The sequence below is a fragment of the Mobula birostris genome, chromosome 5, assembly GCF_030028105.1.
Source record: "Mobula birostris isolate sMobBir1 chromosome 5, sMobBir1.hap1, whole genome shotgun sequence".
Lineage (NCBI taxonomy): Eukaryota > Metazoa > Chordata > Chondrichthyes > Myliobatiformes > Myliobatidae > Mobula > Mobula birostris.
In genome coordinates, this window is record NC_092374.1 from 186644571 (window position 1) to 186662016 (window position 17446).

General features: G+C 43.5%; 1 protein-coding gene across 2 annotated transcripts in view; it reads right to left on the bottom strand.

Annotated features, from left to right (window-relative positions):
• LOC140198135 (uncharacterized) overlaps window positions 1-17446 on the bottom strand; it is a 198424-nt gene that overhangs the window by 146471 nt on the left and 34507 nt on the right. The gene's annotated exons all lie outside the window — the stretch shown is intronic.

The following is a 17446-nucleotide window of genomic DNA, read 5'->3' on the forward strand; positions in this document are numbered from 1 at the left end:
ATGGATTTCAGCAAAGCATTTGATAAGTCACCCCATGCAAGGCTAATTGAGAAAGTAAGGAGGCATGGGATCCAAGAGGACCTCTTCTCTTTGTGATTTTTATAAATGACCTGGATGAGGAAGTGGAGGGATTGGTGAGTAAATTTGCTGATGACACAAAGGTTCGGGGTGTTGTGGTTAGTGTGGAGGGCTGTCAGAGGTTATAGTGGGACATCGATAAGATGTAAAACTGGGCTAAGAAATGGCAGATGGAGTCAACCCAGAAAAGTGTGAAGTGGTTCATTTTGGTAGGTCAAATATGATGGCAGAATATAGTATTAATGATGAGACTGTTGGCAATGTGGAGGATCAGAGGGATATTCGGGTCCAAATCCATCGGACACTTAAAGCTGCTGCGCAGGTTAACTGTGTGGTTAAGAGGGCATACGGTACATTGGCCCTCATCATCCGTGGGATTGAGTTCAAGAGCTGAGAGGTAATGTTACAGCTACATAGGACCCTGGTCAGACCCCACTTGGAGTACTGTGCTCAGTTCTGGTCAGCTCACTACAGGAAGGATGTGGAAACTATAGAAAGGGTACAGAATAGATTTACAAGGATGTTGCGTGGATTGTGGAATATGCCTTATGAGAATAGGTTGAGTGAGCTTGACCTTTTCTTCTTGGAGTGACAGAGGATGAGAGGTGACCTGATAGAGGTGTATAAGATGATGAGAGGCATTGATCATGTGGATAGTCAGAGGCTTTTTCCAGGGCTGAAATGGCTAACACGAGAGGGCACAGATTTAAGGTGTTTGGAAGTAGGTACAGAGGAGATGCCAGGGGTAAGTTGTGCTTTTTTACACACAGAGAATAGTGAGTGCATGGAATGGGCTGCCGGCGATGGTGGTGGAGGCGGATATGATAGGGTCTTTTAAGAGATTCCTGTGTAGGTGCATGGGGCTTAGAAAAATAGAGGGCTATGGGTTATTCTGGGTAATTTCTAAAGTGAGGACATGTTAGGCATAGCATTGTGGGCCGAAGAGCCTGTATGGTGCTGTAAGTTTTCTATGAAGATCTGAAGGCCAAGTATTTATGTACAGTATACTTAAGAGGTTGATAGATTCTTGATTGGTCAGGGCATGTAGGGATATGGGGAGAAGGCAGAGATTGGGGTTGAGAGGAAAATTGGATCAACCATGATGAAATGGAAGAGCAGACTTGATGGGTCAAATTCTGCTCCTACATCTTATGGTCTAATAGTCTTACTAGAATGACCACAACTGGACAAAATACTCCAAATTATCCCCACCAATGGTTGTGCAATTTCAATATAGCACCTCAACTCCTGTGCAAAAATGTGCCAAAAGCCTTCTTTACAACCATATCTACATGTCATGCCACATTCATAGATTTATGCATCTGTATTCCCAGATCTCTCTGTTCTACAAACACTCCTCTGTGCCTTACCCCTCATCTTGCCAAGTGCAACACCTCACTCTTGTCTACAATAAATTCCATCTCCCATTTTTGAGCCCATTTTTCCAGCTGCTCCAGATCCTGCTGCAAGCTTTGAAAGTCTTCCTCGCTATCTACCAGACCCCTAGTCTTGGTATCATCCACAAATTTGCTGATCCAGATTACCACATTATCATTCTGCTCATTGATCTAGATGACAAATAACTAATGGACCCAGCAGTGATCCCTGTGGCACACCATTAGTCATGGCTCTCCAGTCAGAGAGGTAACTATCTACTTCCACTCTTTGGCTTCTCTCTTCTCCTGTGAAGACAATGTCCGATCCAAATTACTACCTCATTTTGAATGCCAAGCAACTGAACCTTCTTGAGCAGCCTCCCGTGTGGGACCATTTCAAAGGCCTTGCTAAAGTCTATGTAAACCACATCCATGCCTTGCCTTCAGTGCTCCTGGTGCAACAACAGCCACGTGACTCAACGGTGAGAAGGCACCTTTCATAAACAATATACATCTCGGGTCGGTATGACTTCGGATTCAAACCAAACAGGAAGGTCATGATGTTCTGATTAAAGAAACCTCAATTTCAGGGAATGATTTGTAAATACTGCCCAAACCCAATTATCAATTGGGAAGAAATAACAGATTGTACACCACATAAAATTATAAAGAAAGTATATTTACTAATTTCAGCTTTATCGAACAGTTATCAAAAGAAAGAAAAGATTGAAGAAAAAAAAATTAAAAGGGCCTATTACAGTTAATCCTGTCAAAATATTGGAGCTCATCTTTTCCAAAGCTGGGTAAACAGTTACTCGTGATGCTGAACCCACGCTCTGCCTGAAAGCACCCACCACAGTCCGAACTTCCCTTGAAGGCCATCTTCAACAAACCGGCTTTTTCTGACAAGTATTGGCACTCATCCTTGGAGATACTCATCTGCACAAAGCACTTCTTGCAATGGGGACTCTCCTTACCACGGCATTCTGTGGTATCTTCCCTTCTGTCCCGCTCCGCAGCTCCTGCTAAACAGACTCCAAACCAGACTACTGTCCATCACAAAGCTCCATCCACTGCACCCTCTCAAAAACTTTCTCCAGACCCCACCATCCTGACTGGCTGATACAACATTCCTAAGTAGAACAGCAGGGCTTCTTGTCTGAGCCAAAACCAAAACGTTCTACCAGCAGGACATAATGCTTTTGCTAAAATGAAATACCTACAATATAGCACTGGAAATCTTAACCAGGGCATTACACTGGTAATTTCCTTCAAAAATACAGTAAAAATGGTTAGACTTGACTTACCACGCACAAAGCTATGTCTTCTTTTAGCCCACCTGATTTCCTTCTTCATTGTTCTCTTCCATTTCTTATACTGATCAAGTATCTCATTTGTTCCTACCTGCCTATACTATTATGCATATCCTTTTACTTAACCAGAGCATTAATGTCTTTCAAAAAAATCAAGATTACAAAAATCTATTATCCTTGTCTTAAATTCTGACAGGAATATATAAATTCTGTATTCTCAGAAGTTCGCTTTTGAAGCTCTCCCACTTCCTAAGTATACCTTTCCCAGAAAACAATCTGTCCCAATCCACATTTGCCATATCCTTTCTTATACCATCAAATTCAGCCTGTCTGCAAATTAGCATCTTAATCCGACCATGTCTATCCTTTTCCATAATTACCATAAAACTAAAGGCATTATGATCACATACTTTTGTCACCTGCCCTGTCTCATTCCCTAATAGGAGATGTAGTATCACATTCTCTCTAGTTGAGATTTCTATGCACTGATTAAGGAAACTTTACTGAACACATTTGACAAACTCTTTCCCATCCAGCTCTTTTATGGTATGGGTGTCCCTGTCAATATGTGGAAAGATAAATTCGACTATTATCACAACCTTGACTTTTTGCTACAGTCTGCAACCTCTCTGCAAATTTGCTCCTCTAAATCCTGTGGACTGCTGATGGTCTGTGAAACTATCCCATTAACTTAGCCATACGTTTCTTATTCGTCAGTTCTACCCAAAAACCCTCACAAGATGAGCTCTCCCATCTGTCCTGACTGAGCACGGCCATGACGTTTTCCCTTACTGGTAATGTCACCCCTCCTGCTCCATCATGTCTAAAACAACTGAACCCCAGAACATTGAGCTGCCAGTCCTCCCTCCTGAAAACAAATCTCAGTAATGGCTACAATGTCATATTTCCACAGGCTGATCCATGCCCTAAACTCACCCACCTTTCCCACAATACTCCTTACATTGAAACATACACAGCTCAGGACGTTTGCCCCACTATGCTCAATCTTTCAACTACCTGACTTTGTACATGGGCGTAACAACACTTTTCTCTACAACCACTCCATGATCTGTTTGGACACTCTGGTTCACATCCCCCTGCAACTCGAGTTTAAACTCCACCACTAGTAACCCTTCCCACTAGGATATTAGTCCCCCAGTTTGGGTGCAAACCATACCTTTTGAACAAACCTCACTTTCCAGAAAGAAAGCGCAATGATCAAAAAATCTGTAACCCTCCATCCTGCACCATCTCCTCAGCCATACATTAAACTGTATGATCCTCCTATTTCTGGCCTCACAAGCACATGGTATGGGTAGCAATCCTGAGATCACAGACCTGGAGATCCTGTCCTTTAACTGAGCACCTAATTCCCTGGACTCACTTTGCTGGATCTCGTCACCCTCCTCCCCATGTCATTGGTACCGACGTAGGCCTCGACCTCTGGCTGCTCACCCACCCACTTAACAATACTGTGGATCATCAGAGATGTCCCTGATCCTGGCATCCAGGAGGCAACATATCATCTGGGAATCTCACTCTCAGCCACAGAAGCTCCTTTCTGTTACCCTAATCAATTCGAATCCTCTATCGCCGCCGCTTGACTTTTCTCCCTCTTCCCCTCTGAGGCACAGAGCCTGACTCAGTACCAGGTACCTGACTGCTTTGGCTTTCCTCTGCTAGGTGATACCCCGCCTCAACAGTATCGAACACATCCTACCTGCTGTTGAGGAGAAAGGCCACAGGGGTACTCTGCACTGGCTGCCTATCACCTTCTCCACCTGACAGTCACCCATTTACCCGTGTCCTGCACAGTGTGTGTAACTACCTGACTGTGTGTGCTGTCTGTAAATGATCTCAGCCTCCTGAATGATCCAGAGTTCATCCAGTTTCAGCTCCAGCTCCTTCACACAGTCTATTAGAAGCTGCAGCTGGATACACTTCTAGTAGGTTTTGTCATCAGGAACACTGAAGAACTCCCTCCCTTCCCATATCCTGCAAGAAGAGCCTTCCACTGCCCTGTCTGGCAACCACACTGTTCTAAAAGAAAGAATGAAAGAATAAATGGCAAAGAAAAATCTACCTATGGACTAATCCTCCCCTAAGCCTTGATGAGCCAAAGCCTCAAATCCCACTCTAACACTGGCCCACTCACACAATGGCCACTTTGCTGAAACCTAACTTCCAGTCAGATTTTCCCAACTTACCTGCATATCTAAATCCTCCCATGATTATCACAACATTGCCCTTTTTACATGCCCTTTCTATTTCCCTTTGTAATTTGTAGATCACATTCTGGCTACTGTTTGGAGGCCTGCATATAATTCCCATCAAGATCTTTTTACCCTTGCAGTTTCTTAACTCTACCCACAAGGTTTCTACATCTTCTCATGTCGATCTCTTTCCATGGATTTAGCTTAATTTTTACCAATCGAGCCACCCCAACCCCTCTGTCTACCTGCTTATCTTTTCGATACAACGTGTGGATTTGGATATTAAGCTCCCACTCTAATCTTCTTTCAGCCACAACTCAAATGCCCACAACATCATACCTGCCATCTCTAACTGCGCCACAGGATCAACTACCTTATTCCATCTACTGTGTACATTGAAATATAACACCTTCATCACCTTTTTTGTTTTTGGCCCAATGTTACAATTTAACTCATACCACTGATTGCAATCTTGCCCTATTGTTTGCCTGTCTGTCCTCACAGCCTCACTGCACACTGCAACTAGTTGTGTACCAACTGCCCATCCTCAGCCCCATCACTGCAGTTGCCATCCCGCTGCCGAATTACTTTAAACCCTCCACAACAACTCTAGAAAACATGCCTGCAAGAATATTGACCCCTCAGGTTCAGGTGTAACCTGTCCTTTTGTACAGGTGGTTCCTTCCCCAGAAGAGATCCCAATGATCCAGAAATCTGAAACCCTGCCCCCTGCACCATTTCCTCAGCTACACATTCATCCTATTCTTACCCTCACTGGCACGAGGTACAGGTAATAATCCAGTGATTACTACCCCAATGGTCCAGCTTTTCAGCTTACTGCCTAACTCCCTAGATTCTCTCTTCAGAAGCTTCTCCCTTTTCCTACCTATGTCGTTGGTACCAATATGTGCCAAATCTTACAGCTGTTCACCCTCCCCTTTAGAATGCTGTGGACTCGATCCAAGACAACTCTAACCCTGGGATCTGGGAGGCAACAGACCATCCGGGTTTCTCTTTCACATCCACAGAACCCGCTTTCTGATCCTCTAATCATGGAATCCCCTGTCATTACTGCACTCCTCTTCTCCTCATTCCCTTCGAAGCTGCAGAGCCAGGCTCAGTGTCAGAGACCCAGCCGCTGCTCAGAAGTATCCAAAGTGTTATACTTATTATTGAGGGGAACGGCCACAGGGATACTGTGCAGTGACTGCCTATTCCCTTTTCCTCTCCTGACAGTCAGCCAGGTACCTGCATCCTGCAACTTCAGGGTGACTGACTCCCTGTATCTCCTATCTGTCACCTCCTCATTTTTCCGTATGAGCTGAAGGTCATCCAGCTGCAGCTCCAGTTCTTTAACACAGTCTCTGAGGAGATGTAACTTGGTGCTCTTCATGCATATGTAGTTATCAGTGAGGCTGCAGGTCTCCCAGAGTTCCCACATCTCTACAAGTAACACACACTAGCTACAGTTGATGACAGAAGTTTACATACACCTTAGTCAAATACATTTAAACTCAGTTTTTCACAATTCCTGACATTTAATCCTAGAAAACATTTCCTGTCTTAGGTCAGTTAGGATCACTACTTTATATTAAGAATGTGAAACATCAGAATAATAGTAAAGAGAATGATTTATTTCAGCTTTTATTTCTTTCATCACTTTCCCAGTGGGTCAGAAGTTTACATACACTTTGTTAGCATTTGATAGCATTACCTTTAAATTGTTTAACTTGGGTCAAATGTTTTGGGTAGCCTTCCACAAGCTTCTCACAATAAGTTGCTGGAATTTTGTTCCATTCCTCCAGACAGAACTGGTGTAACTAAGTCAGGTTTGTAGGTCTCCTTGCTCGCACACGCTTTTTCAGTTCTGCCCACAAACTTTCTACCGGATTGAGGTCAGGGCTTTGAGATGGCCACTCCAATACATTGACTTTGTTGTCCTTAAGCAATTTTGCCACAACTTTGGAGGTATGCTTGGGGTCATTGTCCATTTGGAAGACCCATTTGCGACCGAGCTTTAACTTCCTGGCTGATGTCTTGAGATGTTGCTTCAATATATCCACATAATTTTCCTTCCTCATGATGCCATCTATTTAGTGAAGTGCACCAGTCCCTCCTGCAGCAAAGCACCCCCACAACATGATGCTGCCACCCCCATGCTTCACGGTTAGGATGGTATATCGACGTAACTTGAAAGGCTGCTCAGCAAGGAAGATGCCACTGCTCCAAAACCGCCATAAAATAGCCAGACTACAGTTTGCAAGTGCACATGGGGACAAAGATCTTACTTTCTGGAGAAATGTCCTCTGGTCTGATGAAACAGAACTTGAACTGTTTGGCCATAATGACCATCGTTATGTCTGGAGGAAAAAGGGTGAGGCTTGCAAGCCGAAGAACAGCATCCCAACCGTGAAGCATGGGGGTGGCAGCATCATGTTGTGGGGGTGCTTTGCTGCAGGAGGGACTGGTGCACTTCACAAAATAGATGGCATCACGAGGAAAGAAAATTATGTGGATATATTGAAGCAAAATCTCAAGACATCAGCCAGGAAGTTAAAGCTCGGTCGCAAATGGGTCTTCCAAATGGACAATGACCCCAAGCATACCTCCAAAGTTGTGGCAAAATTGCTTAAGGACGACAAAGTCAAGGTATTGGAGTGGCCATCACAAAGCCCTGACCTCAATACAGAAGAAAATTTGTGGGTAGAACTGAAAAATCGTGTGCAAGCAAGGAGGCCTACAAACCTGACTCAGTTACACCAGTTCTGTCTGGAGGAATGGAACAAAATTTCAGCAACTTATTGTGAAAAGCTTGTGGAAGGCTACCCAAAATATTTGACCCAAGTTAAACAATTTAAAGGCAATGCTACCAAATACTAACAAAGTGTATGTAAACTTCTGACCCACTAGGAAAGTGATGAAAGAAATAAAAGCTGAAATAAATCATTCTCTCTATTATTATTCTGACATTTCACATTCTTAAAATAAATTAGTGATCCTAACTGACCTAAGACTGGGAATGTTTTCTAGGATTAAATGTCAGAAATTGTGAAAAACTGAGTTTAAATGTATTTGGCTAAGGTGTATGTAAACTTCTGACTTCAACTCTATGTACTAACTGAAAAAATATTCCCAGAAACTTTCTTGCTTACTTACTTAGAACCTCCAGATATGTTTGCCCAAGACCACTGAGCCAAATCTGGACCACTAACGCTGGCCCACTCCAACAACGACCACTCCAACAATGGCCACTCCTACAATATCCGCTGTGCTTTTTATTGATCCAGAGCTGATTTCAGCCAGCAGAAAGAAAACTGACTCTCCTGAGCTCTTTAGAAACTTTGTGCTGCATCACAAACAGATGCAGTGCAGATGAAGAAACAGAGAAAAGGGAAAAGCATTTTTATAAGAAATAGGGAAGAGGTTAGTCGACATAATCATAGAAATCAGAGGTTTATAGAAGATGCTGGTTGATAGTTTTTCTCCAGAGATGGAGGCAGGGAGATCGAGAAAAGGGAGGGAGATGTCAGAGTTGGAACAACTGAATTTAAGAGAAGGGTGGAAGTCAGAGGCAAAGTTGATAAAATTGTTGAGCTCAGCATGGGTGCATGAGGTAGCACCAATGCAGTTGTCAATGTAGCAGAGGAAGAGATGGGGAGTATAACTGGGGAAGGCCGAACATGGACTGTTCGACATAGCCAACAAAGAGGCAGGCAGAGCTCGGGCCCATGTGAGTTCTTATGGCTACACCTCGAGTTTGGAGAAAGAGGGAGGAGCCCAATTTTGTAAAATTTTGAAGGTGAAGACTAGATCTGCCAGACAAAGGAGGATGGTGGTGGAGGAGGATTGGTTGGTTCTCCGTCAAGAAAGAAGCGGAGAACTCTGAGGCCTCACTGATGAGAGATAGGAGATGAGGGAAGGTATTATCAGCACAGGGTGTGAAATCCTTGGCAAAGAAGTGGGCTTGGGGATAGCGGTGATGGAAGAAGAGCTCACTGCTGTGGTGGGCATGGAACTCACAGAGGTGCACGTGAAGGGGTACAAAGGTGAGGCCTTCACTGAGGAAAAAACATTCAGCCTCAAAGAGGGGAATGTCGGAGGAAATTCAGAAGACATGGCAAGGATCAGAGCTGACATTGGAGGGGGAAGAGGACTGGTGTTGTCACAGGAGAGACGAGGTTTGGGGTGTTCAGCGAAGCTGGAGAGGTGAGAGACACGGGGCTGTGGAGTGGTCAATCTTTCAACCTTTGCTGGACGTGCGGAAGGTGAAGACATGGATCTAGTGGAGGATAAAATTTCAGAGAGGTCCATGAAAGGCTGAAGAGAGCTGTGGCAGATACTGAGACAGAGTCTCCAGGTATCTCTGCATGGCAGAAAGAGTGACGTGTGGAATGTGGAGGGAGAAGCAGTCAATTAAACACGAGTACCTGGAATCCTCAGTGGGTCCAGACCTAGAGACCTGAAAACGGTACTGGAGGCCATGTGGCACAAGCTAGTGGCACAGACAAGCTCCCAGGAAGGTTACGTGGTTGTGGTAGAGGGTCTTGGTGAGCACAAGGTGGAAGAGTCGGAGGGCAGCAGACATCACAGAGGAGAGGCAGTGAGAGAAGGTTTCACTGAGCTCCCATTGAAGAGAAGATTTAACACTAGAGCAATTCATCACAATAACAATGCAGAATAACTTGTTACGTGACAAACAAAGTGAAGAGCAATTTAACACTAGATCAATTCATCACATCAGTACGTCAGGGTAGTACAAAGGAAAACAATAACAATGCAGAATAAAGTGTCACAGTGACAAACAAAATGAAGAGCAGAATTAGAATCAGGTTTAATATCACTGGTATTTGTCATGAAATTTTAGTTATGCGACAGCAGTACATTGCAATATATAATTAAATAACAAAATGCCAGTAACTATATATAGTAATTACAGTATATATAGCTAATTTAAATAAATAGTGCGAAAAGAGCAAAAAAAGTAGTGAGGTTGTATTCATGGGATCAATGTCCATTCAGAAATCTGATGACAGAGGGGAAGAAGCTGTTCCTAAATTGTTCAGTGTGAACCTTCAGTTTCCTGTACCTCCTCCTTGATGGTAGCAATGAGAAGAGGACATGTCCTGGGTGACACAGACAGTAAGGAGAAAGGCCATAGGTTAAGGGTGAAAGGTGAAATATTTAAGTGGAACCTGAAAGGAAACTTCTTCACTCAGTGGGTGGTGTGAACATGGGACGAGCTGCCAGCAGAAGTGGTGGATGAGGGTTTGACTGAGACGTTTAAGACAGGTTTGGATACGTACATGGATTGGAGGGGTAAGAGGGCTGTGTTCTAGGTGCAGGCCAATGGGACTGGACAGAATATCAGTTCAGCACAGACTAGATGTGCTGGAGATCCTGTTTCTGTGGTGTAGTGCTCAATGATTCTATGACTCTCCAATTATTCTGAATCACTAACTGCCCATGTCATAGTCACTAATTCAGTGTGTTGTGCACTCGTGTTTTCTGATAGTTTACGAGCTGCTGTCATAATTTCTTGTCTGCTGTCATCCTCAACAGAAACACTGAACCCTGTTTTCCTCTCAACTTCCTCCACGGGTGATCCATAGAACATAGAACAGTATAGTACAGGAACAGGCCCTTCGGCCCACAATGTTGTGCTGAACCAATTAAATTGTAATCAAATGGCTAACTAAACTAATCTCCATTCACTGTCCATATCCTTCCATTTTCCTCACATTCATGAGCCTATTGAAATGTCCCTTAAAAGTTTATAATGTTTCTGCCTCCACCACCACCCCAGGCAGCCACCATTCTGTGTAAAAACTTGCCCTTTCATCTCCTTTGAAATGATCCCCTTGCACCTTAAATACATACCCTCTGGTATTACACATTCCTACCCTGGGAAAAATCCCCTGTTTACTCTATCTATGCCTCTGATATTCTTATAAAACTCTAACAGATTTCCCCTCAGCCTCCATTGCTCCAGAGAAAACAACCCAAGTTTAACCAGCCGCTTGTTACAGCATGTTCCCTCTAATCCAGAGAGCGTCCCAGTAAACCTCTTCTGTACCGTCTCCAAAGCCTGGACTTCCTTCCGATAAGAACTATTTGCATTACTCCAGATGCGGCCTAACTAGAGTTTTATAAAGCTGCAACATAACTTCCTGACTTTTGAACTCAGTGCCTCGACTAATATAGGCAAGCATGCCATACACCTTCTGAACCACCCCATCAACCAGTCGAGCCACTTCCAATGAGCTATGAACTTGGACTCCAAGATCCCTCTGCTCACCAAAAATGTCAAGGATCTTGTCCTTAACAGTATACTGTCTCTTTACATTTGATCTACCAAGGTACAACACCTCACGTTTGGCTGGGTTAATCTTCATCTGCCATTTCTCTCCCCATATCTGCAACTGATCTCTGACCCATTGTAATTTCTGACAGTCTTCTACGCTACTCACAGCAGTACTGGTCTGCATATCATCAGCAAACTTATTAACTCACCCATCGACACTTTCATCCCGGTCTCTTATCCACTTCACAGATCATCCATCTGTGGAACTTTGAAAAGGGGTCTGTTTTCCTGACTCTGAACACCTCCCGTATAGTTTTGTTGCAAATGATACCTCAGAAACATTTGTTACTCACACTATGGCATTTGTGCATTTCTACACTTGTTTACCAACCAGTATCCTGCACTAAACTCAGGGAAATTCCCCTCATCCCCCCCACCTCGCCCCAGGTAGGAATGTTCTGGAGAATGTGAAACCAGACAAGGGAGATGATTCATTCCCTTTCCATTCTGGTGAAAAGTAGTGGATCAACAGGTTTTCCTTTCCTAGAGGCAGGGCTGGTTAGACAAGCTCCTGATTTTGTAAACATTTCTTCAGCATGCATCTAGTTTCACAAAGTTTTGGTAGCGTGTACTTTCAGCTGCTGTTTCTCTATCTCTGCCTCCCTTCACGGTTTTCTGCTTTCTACTGTTCAAGCATATTTCTTCAAAACCTCAGCTGATATTTTTAAATATTTTATTTCTATCTTTCTTTTATCATTTTGTTTTTACTCCAACTTTTCATCCTTATTATCTATCGTCCCTGACCAAGTACAATAATGAGGATACTTCTGAAGATTGAATTGTCAAGAATATCTTTCCGATATTTCACTGATCACTGACTGCCATCTTGCCTAATACACTCAGTGGCCATTTATTAGACAGACCCCTACACCTGATCATTAACACAAATATCTGATTAGACAATCTCGTGGCAGCAACTCAATGCATAAAAGCATGCAGACATTCATGCTTGTTCAAACCTAACACCAGAATGGGGAAGAAATGTGATTTCTGGGACTTTGACTGTGGAATGATTGTTGGTACCAGATAGGATGGTTTGACTATCTCAGAAACTCTGATGTACTATTTTTTCCATGCATGACAGTCTCTGGAGTTTACAGAGAATGGTGTGAAAAACAAAAATATCCAGTGAGTTGCATTTCTGTGGGTTAATGAGACAGGTCAGAGGAGAATGGCCAGACTGGTTCAAGCTGACAAGAATGCGACAGTAACTCAAATAACCGCTTGTTACAACAGCAGTAAGCAGAAGAGCATCTCAGAAAGCACAACACATCAAACCTAGCGGTGGATTGGCTGTATCTGCAGCAGACCACAAACATACACTCAATGCCCACTTTATGAGGTTCCTCCAGAAGTAGCCATTGAGTGTACGTATCAGTCGAGTTCCCTTATTGGTATGTTCGCTCATTTTTAATCACCCAATTACTTTTAATTTTTACAAACCCACCCATGGACACCTGTGTTCCGCAGGAAGACTCTGGGCAGATAGAGTCAGAAGTGGAATACTCATTTTATATTCAAAACTTTCTTTTTTCATCTCTTAATTCACATGTATTCTCGGTAATAATGCTGAAGACGACCAAATCAAATCAGTTACGACCTTACTTTCGTTGGGACACGATGACAGGTTAGATACATAATGATTAACTATCCAGATCTGATCTCCTCATCCCTGACACAGGGGCTTTCTACCAACCCTTCACGGCTGTTCCCTCTCACTCTGCAGATGTGGAGGTCTTTCTCTTTACAATAGCTTTGTCCCCACGAACTGCTGTACCAGTGTGGATTTTCTACCCCTTCTCACATCCACCACAGAGAGTTATTTGCTCACTTGATGAGTTTGAATCTTGTTTGGTCAGTTTTTGTTTGAAAACTAGTTTCAGTATTGCTTTGATTATCTATCAGCACCAAAAGTCTGTATCTGTCTGCCCACTGGTTTGATCATGGGTCGTTCCTCTCTCTCGCGCTCTCTCATTAGTCCACTGACTTAATCATACTTTACTTCTGGTTTTCTTTTGCAAGCTGCTTTGTGCAACTTCACTCATTGCACCCCACCCCCATCACTGGGTGTTTGTCCGTGATGTGGACTCAAAATCCATGGTCTCATGAAGGAGAAAGTGAGCATTTCCCCATCATTTGCAAATACAACTTCCAAAAGCCATTGGTTACAAACTGGTCTTACCACCTGTCCCATCATTCAATTTTGCCTGCTCTCCCTGTCTCACACCCCCAATCTCTGCCTTCCTGAAAGCCAATGCAAAGACAATGACAATTCAGCCCTTGCTGGAATAACAGAAATTTTCCAAACTTTTCACATAACATCTTGCACACAATTCTCACACATCTTCCCTGCAGCCACTTTACCTGTGGTGTTGCATGCAGTAAGCGCTACAGTGGTGTAGCGGTCAGCATGACGCCATTACAGCTCGAGGCATTCCGGCATTTGGAGTTCAATTCCTGCGCCGTTCTGTAAGGAGTCTCTGTACGTCCTCCCGGTGGAATGCGTGAATTTCCTCCAGGTTCTCCAGTTTCCTCCCACAGTCCAAAGACCTACTGAGTAGTTTAATTGGTCATTGTAAATTGTCCTGTGATTAAGTTAGGACTAATCGGGTTTTTGGGGGTTGCTGGGGTGATGCACCTCAAAGGGCCAGAAGGGCCTACTCCGCACTGTATCACGAAATAAATAAATCGGCTTGAAAGTTAATATAAACTGAGCATCAGCAAAGTAAAAATGATCTTTTTGATTTTATAAGAATATTGACAATTCCATGTTCCCAGTCAGTTTATCTTCACCATGGATATGCAATCCATCTGCACTGGTCTCATATCAGGAGGGTCTGAAGATTAGATTCATCCTAACTTTGAACACTTTCTCCTTCAGCTGCATTCTCCATATCAAAGGCCTCATTATGGACACTCACTTGGGCCAAAACTTTGCTCATCCTCTTGTGTGATGCTTGGAACATCAGTATCTCACTCCTACAACACCTCCTCTGGTACATTGACAAATCTGTTGGTGCTGCTTCCTGCACTAAGTCAACTCAGAAGTTCCATCAATTTTGTTGCCAATTTCCACCTTCCCTTCATCTTCCCTTGGTCCATCTGCCTATTCTCTTCCCTTCCTGGATCTCTCCATCATAGTTCAGGGGATATGCTGACCACCGCTAACCATTAAAAGCCAAGATTTTAACACCTATCTTGTCTGTACTTCCCTCCCCGCTTCTTGTTGTGAGTGACTTCATTCCATTCTCCCAGTTCCTCCACGTCGCTACATTTGCTGTAGTGATGACCATTCTGCAGTTGCCTTAGAAAGGTCTTCCTTCTTCCCAAACAGTGGCTTCCCCTCAGCAGGCAAGGCCCCTGACTGAATCACAGACATCTGTTTTCACCCTGTTCTCCTCCTGGACAGAGCATGAACAAAGGTCCCCGGTCCTCACCTTCTCCTCCATCAGCCTTTATGAGTTTATCCCTCACAATTGATGCCAGGATTTCAGCAGACCCACACTCCCATCCCATCTCCTTTCAGCTTTTCAAAGGGATCACTCCCTTTGTGATTCCCTAGTCCACTCTTCCACTCCAATCAACACTTCCGTATCATGAGGTGCTTCCCCATACAACCACAGGAGATGCAATGCCCAGAATGGAACACAGAAAATGCCGAAACACTGAACAGTTACAGATGATGGTTTGCCGACAGAAAACAGTCACTGTTTCTCTTTCCTCAGATACTGCCTGAACTGTTGCAGCTTTTCTGGAATTTCCTGTTTATCTTTCAGATTTTCAGCATCTGCAGTTTTCAAATGCAACATCCGTCCTTCAACCTCTCGCCTTCCCACCACCCACGTAACCAAACTGTCTTTCCAGATGAAGCAGTGACTAACTTGCACTTCCTGCAAATTCATGTCCTGCATTCGGAGTTCACAATGTGATTACAGTTTGTCATCATCATAGAGAGACACAACATTGACCTTCAGCCCAGCAAATCTCCACCAACAACCCACCACCCATTTACACCAATTGTATATTCATCTCATTGATTATTCATCTCAATTTCCCATCAACTCTCCCAAATTCCAGCACTCAGCTACACACTGGGGGCAATTCACAGGAGTCAAGTGTACTCGTATCATCCCTCTCACCATTCCATTCGTTCACCATCATCACCAGGGAGATGTGAGTACCTGTATCTTTCATTGTAATGGCAGAACTGAAAATAAATTTCATTCAACCATTTCTTTGTTCTTCACTTTTCATTTCCCTGCTTCTGACCACAAGGGATGCACATTTACCTTCTCTCATCCTTTTCTCTTCACGTTTATTGGAGCTTTCACACTCAGTTTATGTAAACTGCAAACTCCATCTCGTACTATTTCTCCCTTCCCATTGTATTTTTTCCCCCAGTTGCTGAAACCACTCCCAATCCTCAGGTTTGCTATTTTTTCTGCCTTTTTATGTTTCTCGCCATTGGATTGACCATATAAGATGGCTTTAGCAAACAACATGACCAACGGCAACGTCCTTCAGATGGTTCACAAAACTAATTCTTTTACACCTCCTTCTTTCAAATATGATTCTAGTAAACTGCATGGGATTGGAACCTGTAATTTACATTTTGATGGTGTGTTTTTGGGCCAATTGTGTGATCTGGCACTTTGCCGTCTCTGAGGGAGGTTGGTGAGGTTTGGAGTGGAGTGTGTAGCCTGGAGGCCAAGATGAAAGCATCTGATAAGATTGAAATCAACGAAGATGAGAGCAAAAGGCGAGCAGGTGTTCAGATCCATCTGATCGTGCTTGACCGGTCTTCCTCTCCTTCCTTGCTGCAGGAGGAAGGTGCCGGAGTCTTTGACCTTGGGCAAGGTTTGATCTGCACAATTTGTGGGCTGGACTTGTTTACAATCTGCAGTTCATGTCATGTAGCTTTCTGGTTTCTGGTTGCTCTCATTTTATTGCTATTTTTGTCATCTTGATCGGAGCAGCTCTGCTGCCTGCAGTCAACGATCAACACTGCACTGAACTGAACTGAACTGAACTGAACCAAACGGAACATTCCTGGACTGTTTCAAAGCTCTGTAGTTTGATGTTTAATGTTCTGTGTGTTGTTCCCTCATTTTTTGCCGTTTGGGTGCTTGATGTTTTCTTTGAATGGGTTCCATGGTGTTTCTTTGTTTCCTGGTTGGCTGTGGGAAGATGAATCTCAGGGTTGTATACTGCATAAATACTTTGATAATAAATGTACTTCGAGCATTTAACTTTATTCTCTAAATTCTTTTGAAATCCATTAATTCTTTGTCTCAATTCTTTACCTTGTGCACTGAACACAGAGGTGGGAATGGCAGCTGGAAAAGGCCAGTGACAGACAACATCCAGTTACTGAACAGGAGGTGAAGCCTCCTACTGATCCAAGAGCAAAGATTCCAGGGTCTGGAGGTTCCAAGGACCAAAACCTGGAAAGTGAACCCATTCCCCACTGCGTGTCAGGACCAATCAGGAGAGGACACACACACTGTTGTGCAGTCTCCATCCTAATGGTCACTAAAGGTAAAATAAAAATCCAATCATTCACAATCAACCATTCAGATATTCCAGTGGTTTGGGATCTGGTTCACCCGGTAACAATTCCCACACTATCCCCGAGGCTCTCCAGGTTTCACTCTCCCCTGACACTTACCAGATTCTGTGGAGAATGTATAATACCGTGAAACATCTCAACCAAAAAGTCTGTTGGGGCATTAACACTGAATAACACCCAATAGTCCTGAAGGTCTGGTAGTCTTCACTCCACCATCAGATTTATCACTATGTTCTGCAAAGAACTGCTGCCACATAACAACAAATTGCACCACATATGTCGGTGATATTAAACCTGATTCTGATTCTGACAGTCCAGCACCAATGTCCCGAGTGTGCCTGATTGTCAGAGTTTGACTGGACATCTCTCGTACAAAACTGAATAGATAGAATTGAACTGAGTTGACTTTATTACTTACATCCTTCACCTACATCAGGAGTAAAAATCTTTATGTTACGTCTCCATCCAAATGTGCAATGTGCAATTAATAATAAATTGTATGTACAACAGAACAGTCAATATAACATAGAAATACA